Source organism: Euphorbia lathyris, chromosome 9, assembly GCF_963576675.1.
Source record: "Euphorbia lathyris chromosome 9, ddEupLath1.1, whole genome shotgun sequence".
In the NCBI taxonomy this organism is placed as follows: domain Eukaryota; kingdom Viridiplantae; phylum Streptophyta; class Magnoliopsida; order Malpighiales; family Euphorbiaceae; genus Euphorbia; species Euphorbia lathyris.
This window is the reverse complement of record NC_088918.1, coordinates 3,660,488-3,670,192: the sequence shown is the minus strand read 5'-3', so window position 1 is coordinate 3,670,192 and position 9,705 is coordinate 3,660,488. Positions and strand designations below refer to the sequence as shown.

The following is a 9,705-nucleotide window of genomic DNA, read 5'->3' as shown; positions in this document are numbered from 1 at the left end:
TGACAATTGTTCTAGTGAGCTACAAGACAAAACGAGGACGCATTCTGAGAAGGGACGAAGAAATGACGAGCAAAACAGTTTTTGGGTATTTTTACATAGGTCTCGGCGAGACCTGGCAAAATTCGCGCAAATCGCAGCCAAAGATAAGCAGGTCTCGGCAAGACCTGAGAAAATCAGCAACTTGCAATGGCGGCTCCTCTTCTCTATACAAGCTCATACCCTTCCTCAATTTGACTTCTCAAGGACACTTAATGCACCAATTCAGTATTTTGAAGGCTACCAATCATCAAATTCAGATTATCATCTTGAATTGAGCAAAGATTAGCCTATAAATAGACATGAGATGTATAAGAAAATACACACTTTTCATATTCATTGTAACCAAGCTTTGGGCAATTGTCTTTCCTTTGTTCTAGTTTGTTTTCAGTAGTTTCTAAGTTCAAATTTATGTTTCTAAGTTATTTACATTCAAGTTTGTAAGTTGATTCTAAGTTTTGAGTAAGAATTTCTTCATCTTTTATGTTCCATCTCTTACTTTCACTAAGTTTCACTTTATTTCAATTCGTTTCAAGTATTACTTTCCCAATGACTAAGCACTAATTCTTCCCAACTACGGATGAGGGGAATCTTGCTAATGTTTTGAATCGAAGTTAGAAGTCTATTTAGGTAAAATACCCGAAAAGAAGTCATGTTTAAGAACTAGGAACGTAAGCTTAACTCATATTTCAGTCAATCGCTTTTTACTCACCATAGTATCAAGAGATTGATGGAAGACTACGTTTTTAGACTCGATACCAAGTCGATGTGGTTTCTAACACTTCAATGTTAGGATTTCTCATTTAACTTAAGGCTTCCTTGTCGTATTTAAGTAACCATTGGCCCGGTTAGGTAAATAGGAGTGAAGGAATAGAACGAGGTGACCTAAGATCTTAGCACCGAGTTTCTTTTAGAAATCACCATCTTAAGATCACGAATTTCTCTTCGGTGTTTTATTTCAATAGATTTTATTTGATTCAAACTTAGGAAATTAACCCGACTCCCTAGTGTTTTACAATATAGTTTTTAATAACAAAAGTTTTTATCGCTATTCAAAACCCACATTTTCAAATTAATCGTTTAGACTTCAACAACCCGTTTATAGCTAATGCTTGTCCAGAATCTCTGCGGGATCGATCTTTATACGTAAGTATACTATATTACTTGGTACGGTAGAGTGCACTTGCTCTTAAAAGCACGTATACGTTTTATACGCATCAAGTTTTTGGCGCCGTTACCGGGGATTCTAGTTGCAACATTAGCAACAATCAGGTTTGACGTTCTAGACACTTTTTCAAATTTTTTTATGGTAACGCGGAGCCAATCTTGGCCTAATTTAGTTTTTGATCCAGAAATAGAGCGTACGTGCCGAAGAAATCGATGTGAAGGAAGAAACGCCATCATAGACGGAGAAAGAACAATCATGGACATGTTAACTCCAAATCGCCTTGTGGTTACATCTAGCATCGTAGAACCAACCATAGCCGCATATAACTTTGAGATTAAACCAGCCATGATTCAACACATTCAAAATGCCGGACAATTCGGAGGCGATGATAGAGAAGATCCAAACGCTCATCTTAGTAAATTTATTAAATATTGTTCTTTGTTCCGTACTAATGGTGTTACGAGTGACGCTATTAAGCTTAAATTGTTTTTTTTTCTCTGAGGGAGGATGCCATTGACTGATTAGAGTCTTTAGATGTTGGATCCATCACGACTTGGGATGATTTAGTAAAGAAGTTTCTTGCTAAATACTTCCTTCCTTCCAAGACGGCCATGTACAAAAATGAGATCAATGCTTTCCGTCAAAAGGAGAGAGAAAGCTTGTACGATGCATGGGAATGCTACCACCGGTTGTTCAAAAAATGCCCACATCACGGTTTCGAGAAGTGAGAACAAGTAAATATCTTTTATAGTGGTTTATCTTCGAATAACTGTGCCACTATTGATGCAACCATAGGAGGAAGTCTATTCCGAAAAAGCCCGGGTGATGCTTATGCACTCATCCAAGAGTTAGCCGAAAGAAGTTCCCATTGGCCAACCGAGCGATTCTCCGAGGTAAGGGCAGGTATGTATATGTGTGATGCACCACCCCAATCATCTCCCAACCTTGATGAGCTAAATAAGAAAATAGATCTATTAATGGCTAATTTGAGTATGCATAACCAACCCGGAAATCAATTCATGGGTGAAACGACAAATTTTGTCGGTAATTCTTATCGACAAAACAATCCATACTCAAATTCTTACAATAATGGGTGGGGGAATCACCCAAATTTTCATTGAGCAATAACCAAAATACTCTAAATCCACATGCTCCTACTCACCCTAGACCTCCACCCGATTTTAACTCGCAAGAAAAGAGAGAACATGACCCGTTGGATACCATTGTTAAGACCCTTGGTAGAATTGAAAATAGATTAAATGGCTTAGAAGAATGGCGTCGACATCAAGACACATTCACTAGGGGTTTGGAAAAAAACATTAATCAAGTTGCAAAAACCTCCACTGAACGCTGATAGGGGTCAAAAACCCCTATCTTTGGGTACGGTTTTAGGACGGGTTTTAGCGTTATTTAGTTAATAAGCGAGCAATTCTCGCATTTAAATGCTTTTGTGTGAGTTAGTTAGAAATTGGAAACGTTTTATTTACTTTTCGTTGTTTAGGCTCGTTTTATGATCAATTTAGGCAAATACGGCCAAAATGGCATGCATATTATAATTCCGTTATCTTTTGAAGTTAATTGATCCGTCAAAAGTCGCACCAAATGAAGCGTTTTGCTCAAATAAGCGATTGGCGGGTCAATTTAGCCCTTGGACTAATGTTGTTTGGAGTTTATGTGCGTGTGCAGGTTAAAACATGATCAAATTTCAGGCAAAAATCGTGTCTCGGGGACCCCCGGCAGTCGCTCGACGAATTGAGCATCGGCGCGCAGCCCGGGCGCTGCTCGGCGAGCAGCCCAGGCACCGCCCAGGCACTGCCCAGGCACCGCCCAGGCACTGCCCAGGCACCGCCCAGGCACTGCCCAGGCACCGCCCAGGCACTGTGCCTGCTCGCCGAGCAGGCTGTGCCTGCTCGCCGAGCAGGTCGCCAGGCGCCTGGTCGGCGAGCAAGGGCTGCTGCTTGCCGAGCAGCTCGCCCTGCTCGGCGAGCAGACCTACGGGAATTGGTCAAAAAGACCAATTCCGCCCCCACGAAGCCACGATGGACCCCACGACTTCCTACATCAATAAGGACACGAATTAGGTCAAGAAAAGGGCCCGAGCCACGTCTATAAATAGGATTTTTCCAATGTAATTTAGATATCTTTTGCTTTTGTAATTTTCTTAGCTTTCACCTTGAGAAATCCTCTCCACCTCCTCCATATCCTTCAAACCTCCATTGAAGATACCTTCGAAGCTCCATTCACCGAGGATTGCTCAAGCTTCATCCTTAAATCCTAGAAAGACGCCTGCATTGGTAGACAGGTTCCCTGAAAGGGATTTTTCTTCTTTTACATTTTGTCTAGCCTCTGATACATGCTATGAATTCTAGGTTTATTGTAACTTCGTGACAATGTTTCCATCTTTGATATATATTATAGTTCTTGTTTATTCAATTGTTTTGATGTTTTAATCTTTGTCTTACGCTTTGTCTGATTGGTTTAACTCATTCGATAATCCCAAAATCAAGTTGGCACATATTGCGAGCTGAATCTGACCTAGTCAGTGCCTATAGGATTGACGACCCTATAGAAGATTAAGCCCAAATTGCTGAGCCTTAGAGCTAGTTTCGGCCTTACAAGGGAATCACGAACTAGGAACTTTAGGAGGATAGGTCGGGTTAATCGCCTCGGACACAAGTGACTTAGGTTTCAATTCAATTGCTTAAACATCCTATTTTCATTATCATCGTATCCCTTCACGTTCCTTCAGTTAATTACATCGGTAAAAGATCACTTAGGGGTAGAGTAACTTAGTTAGGCGTAGAATAACTTAGCTAGACTTAGATAACTTAGCTAGGATTAGTATAATTCAACCTAGGAGTAGATTAATATAAACAAACAAACTCAAAACCCCCTAAGCCTAGATAACATCCGAGATCGAGTAGCTCGGTACTTGCAGAAATAAATCCTGTGGACGATAACCTGGACTTAAACCAGAAATTTATTACTTGATAACGACGGGGTACACTTATCCCTTAGTGAGGTTTCCGCAGAAACCGCATCAAACGCCCTAGGGGATCCTTACCTAGTGATACCGAGACCAACCCTCGGGAACATGTCAATGTCATTACTGTTGGTCCCATATAACGTGACAAAGTTAGTTCCAAAGGGGGGGTTAGGAACTATTTAAAATTTTCACATAAGGCTGACTTATATTTTTAACAAAGACTTTTACTAAGTCTTTTAGCACAACAATGCTGAGTAAGATTAGAGGCAAGTTTAGTCAACTGCTGACTAAAACTGCTTTTGTCGTCAATCAAGAGATAGCACTTAAGTCTATTCCTGAACTCAACTCTCAGATCACTCAACTCAGTGTTTGTTCTTTTTAGCGTTTTACTAGGTAATACACAGCAAGCAATATATAAAGGAGTAAAGGGTTAGAAAGATATTACTCAGCAGACTTATCCTGGTTCGGCCTCCTTGCCTACGTCTAGTCCCCGGAATCCTTCCGAGATTTTTGAATCCACTACTGAGCTCTTTCAAGTAGAGCACAAACCTTTGATAATAACTACTGAGTATACAAGAGTGCCTTGTTGGTTCCATGTAACGTGACAAAGTTAGTTCCAAGGGGGGGTTAGGAACTATTTAAAATTTTCATGTAAGGCTTACTTATATTTTTAACAAAGACTTTTACTAAGTCTTTTAGCACAGCGATGCTGAGTAACATCAGAGGCAAGTTTAGTCAACTGCTGACTAAAACTGCTTCTATCGTCAGTCAAGAGATAGCACTTAAGTCTATTCCTGAACTCAGTTCCCAGATCACCCAACTCAGTGTTTGTTCTTTTTAGCGTTTTGCTAGGCAATACACAGCAAGCAATATATAAAGGAGTAAAGGGTTAGAAAGATATTACTCAGCAGACTTATCCTAGTTCGGCCTTCTTGCCTACGTCCAGTCCCCGGAATCCTTCCGAGCTTTTTGAATCCACTACTGAGCACTTTCAGGTAGAGCACAAACCTTTAATAATAGCTACTGAGTATACAAGAGTGCCTTGTTGGTTCCATGTAACGTGACAAAGTTAGTTCCAAGGGCGGGGGTTAGGAACTATTTAAAATTTTCACGTAAGGCTGACTTATATTTTTAACAAAGAATTTTACTAAGTCTTTTAGCACAGCGATGCTGAGTAAGATCAGATGCAAGTTTAGTCAACTGCTGACTAAAACTGCTTCTGTCGTCAGTTAGGAGATAACACTTAAGTCTATTCCTGAACTCAACTCTCAGATCACTCAACTCAGCGTTTGTTCTTTTTAGCGTGTTACTAGGCAATACACGGCAAGCAATATATAAAGGAGCAAAGGGTTATAAAGATATTACTCAGCAAACTTATCCTGGTTCGGCCTCCTTGCCTACGTCCAGTCCCCGAAATCCTTCCAAGCTTTTTGAATCCATTACTGAGCTCTTTCAGGTAGAGCACAAACTTTTTACAATAGCTACTGAGTATACAAGAGTACCTTCCTCTATTCTTCTACTCAATATTATCTATACTTCTGAGTGCTATAACCAAGCAACTCAGCTTCTCCTTTCTAATCTCTAGAAATGATAAAGTGTTTGTTCTAACAAAATGAAGAACACTTTAGATGAATAATTCACTCTAGGCTTTTACACGAAAATAAGAATTGGTGTAAGAATTGCTTTGCTTTTCAAGACAGAAACTTCAAGTTGTTGAGAGGCCTATTTATAGTGACAGCTAAGACCTCAGTCATTTCGAATTTCGAAATAACCGTTGGAGGGAAACGACTTCCTGTCGCTTTCGCTCGGTCAGTGCTCAGTGTCATCGGCCAATGAGAGCGTTGCATCTTCTACCTTCGTCAAATGCCAGATCTGTCTGGTTGGTAGCGTCAAACAGTCCATACTTCTTCTAGTAAAGTCTTCCCGACAAATTTCTGTGTCTTCTGAAAATTTCCTTAATTGGAAAGACTTTGTCTCCAAGTTGTTCAGGTCAACTGCTGACCTGACTTCCTTGTCTTCTTGACTCAACAGCTTCGGCATGAAGCAATTGAGAAGGCTTCTCGATCCTTCTCGCTGCTGGGCTCGGTTTTGTTCTGTTGGGCCATGTGGCTCTCAATTATTGACTTGGGCTTTGACTTTCTCTTATGGGCTTTTGGGCCTTGATCTTTTAATGTCTTTTTAATTCTTATAAATCAATTAACTCAACATTGAATAAACACATTGATATGAATAAATCAAAGCATTTAAATTTAATGTGTTGGAATATTTTATCATGGTAATTTAAATATACTTTAAATAATTTTGTCAAATCAAAATCATGTGGAAATGTGTTTCAACAAACTCCCCCATTTTGATGTTGACAAAAATATTCAATTAGGAACTCAGTGTTGAGCTTCCCCATGATAGTTGGCCATTTCTTAACTTCTGAAGTTCTCCCCCATACGGGTTGGATACTGACTTAGTTTTACTTTAAACATTTCAAGGTTTAATCAAGTAAGTCTAAGGTCAGAGTCAGAAGTAGGTCATCACTTAGAACATTTGTACTTTACTCAGTATGATACTTGTTAAATGGAAAGTGAAGTTTAATTTATAACTTTGAGTTGTACTGAGTAAGACAGTGGATGCTGAGTAGTGTTACTCAGTAGCCAATACTTGTATAAATTTTATGTTCATAAGTTCAATTAATTTGTTCAATGGTTTTTAAGGTTATAGACATTTGAGAAAGGCCAATATCAGTTCAACATAGCAGATAAAAAACGTAAGCAATTAAATATAGACAATGTGTGAAGAAGATACGTTCTCAAATATATATATATATATATATATATATATATATATATATATATATATATATATATATAGCAACAAGATAACACATCAACACAAAAGTTAACACAAGAAAAAGCAAGTAAGATATCTATCTATTTATGTTGACTTGGACTTGGTTAGTTTTTCTAGTTTGCTGAGTAGGCTATGGGATGGGGTTCCTTGTTGCTGAGCTGGAGGTTTTGGGGCAGCGGAATATGAGCTAGGTTGTTGTTGCTTTTGAGTTCCGTCCGCTGTTTGCTTACCCTTACCTTGTTCTTTCTACCCCTTTCTGCCAGCATCAGAACTGGGTTGTGTAGTGGGAGGAAAGAAGTGACCAGCATTAGCAGCACGAGTCATTCTAGACGAAAACTATTGCAGATGACTCGTACTCTCCTTTAGCCCTTAAAAGACCTGCAGTCCAGAGTCCAAAGTTGACTCTGGAAGCTTAGCAGTGGCACTGATGGCGCTGAGTAGGAATTCTAGTGCTTTGCCAAGCCAAGTGATAGTATCAGTGAGCTTGTCCATTGACTGATGTTGTACCTTCAACATAGCAGTGTCATAAAGGATCCGCTGTTGTGTTTGCTGTCTGATATGCTTATATGTGGCTTTAGAATAGTTGAAGATATCAGTGGTTTTGGCATGTTCAGTGTCCATCTCTTCCCGAGTTAGGCTTAGTAGTCGCACAGCCTCAGCGACTTGCACAATGGTGCACTAGGAGGAAGAAGAGATAGATTCCTGAGCTTTTATGAGCTCAGTGTTCAGCTGCTGAAATTGCTGAGTTGTTTCAGTAGAAGTGGCGACCGTTGAGTTCACAGCTGCAATGGAGTTGAGTTTGCCTTCAATGGAATCCATGTGATGGACCATATCAGGTGAAGGTCGGCCATCTTTACAGCGAAGTCCTTTCTGAGTGCCAGAAACAGAGGCTTGTTTTTCTGTCACTTGTTGCTGAGGCAGTTGAGGTGGACTTGTGCAAAAATTAAGTCCATATTCGTGAGGTCAACAATAGTGTCGCGAGGGGGAGAGTCATCCAATATATCAAAGATAGTAGGCCTTAGTGGCTTCCGCTTATACCTCTTTTCCTTGCTTCTCCGATGGTGTTTGAATTTCTTTGAGGGGACAGCATAGATTGGTTCACTGGCAAAAAGAGAGGAGTCTAGCTGAGTATGTTCAAGTACTTCAGTTTGCTCCTCAGCAACTGTCTCAGCTTCCTTCTCAGGAGTCTGAACTCCTTGTTCGTCAGCATGCACTCCAGCAGCTGAGTCTTCCTGCTCAGTAGCTCGTATTCCCTCATATTCAATTTGCTCCTCAGTAGTGATTGGGTTTTCAGTTTGTTCAGTGATGGAGGGAATAAAGGAGGCAGCTGGGATTCCTTGTTGCTGTTGATCAGCAAAGGCAGTAACTGGCTCAGCAGTTACTCCTCGAGCCTGGAGGAAGAAGGCATCCTTAGGGAGAGAGAAATCCAGGGGTGTTGATTCCTGGATTCTGACCTTAAAGACGGTCCTCTTTCTCAGTGGTTGCTCATCCACTTCTTCATCAGCGGTGTCAGGGGCCGATTTCTTCGGTGGCAGCTCAGTAGGGTTTGTTTTGGGCAGAGTTGATGAGACCCTGAGCTTCTTACCCACTAACTTGGGAGACTTGGCTACTGATGTTGTAGGCTCAACAGCCTTTCGCTTAGTGCCCTTGCTGGGAAGGTCAGTCACAACATTCTGGGTAGCCTTCCCCTTTTTGGTCTTAGGCTTTAGTGGCATACTGTGCGTCAGCCCATTCAAAATCACCGTAGTGATTTCAGTCCCTGTCTGACTTGCCTCCTTGGCAAAGCTGACTTGATGGTCCTTGAGGATGGTAGTAATTAGGGAGCCCATTCTGAGTACCCCAGTACTTCTCTGAAATGCCCCAATTAAGAAGACGGGCATATTTAGCGGCTTGTTCTCCAGCATGTGCCATATGAAGCACTGCTCAAAATTCGATGCTGGCATGGTGGAGTTGATTTTCGGGACGAGGAAGTTAGTCAGCATGTAGTGAGCCTGACATTGAGGCTGAGGAAGGGAAGTGTTTGAAACTTCTCCCATGAAGCCTGCTGGCTTGCAGTATTCAGCGTCATACTTGATGTACTTTACATCATTCACTCTTCTCATCTTTGTTCCCTTTTTCTTCAGATCCAGCAGTGTGGCAAGGTAAGATGGAGTGATGATAATATGTTTGCCTTTTACTGTGGTCACTATGTAATCTATATCGCCATCAGCAACCGTCAAGTTTTGGTAGAACTCAGTGACGAGCCTCAGATAGGTCACTCCAGGTAAAGAGAACAATTTTACCCATCCATTGTCAGCAATCCACTGACAGAACGGTTGCTCCGTCTCAATGAAGTCTTTTGAAAACCACCTCAAGATGTTGATCTTGGGGTTGTCAATCTTGTTATAAGCAGTGGTAAAGGTCCTTTCCATAGGCACCTTGTTCTTCTTCTTCGACTTCTTCGAGTGTGTAGAGGACTCAATATGAGGATTTTTTCCTAAGATGCTGACCTCGGTCATAATTTGGTCGTGCTGACCATGAATAAGCTGTTCGGATTCGGAAGAAGTGTCACTGTACTCTTGATTTTCCTCGAAAGAGGAGGGATTAATGTCTGAATTCCTATCTTCATAGGATTCAGTGTGGTTGGATGATTTTGAGGGAAGTTCTCTAGACATGGTGTGCTTGGGTGTTCTTG

General features: G+C 40.9%; 1 non-coding gene across 1 annotated transcript; it reads right to left on the bottom strand.

Annotated features, from left to right (window-relative positions):
• Positions 1-1,815: 1,815 nt before the first annotated feature.
• On the bottom strand, positions 1,816-1,922 carry LOC136207663 (small nucleolar RNA R71). The gene has a single exon (XR_010676793.1). It is a non-coding gene; the product is annotated as a small nucleolar RNA R71 (small nucleolar RNA).
• Between the last annotated feature and the right edge of the window lie 7,783 nt (positions 1,923-9,705).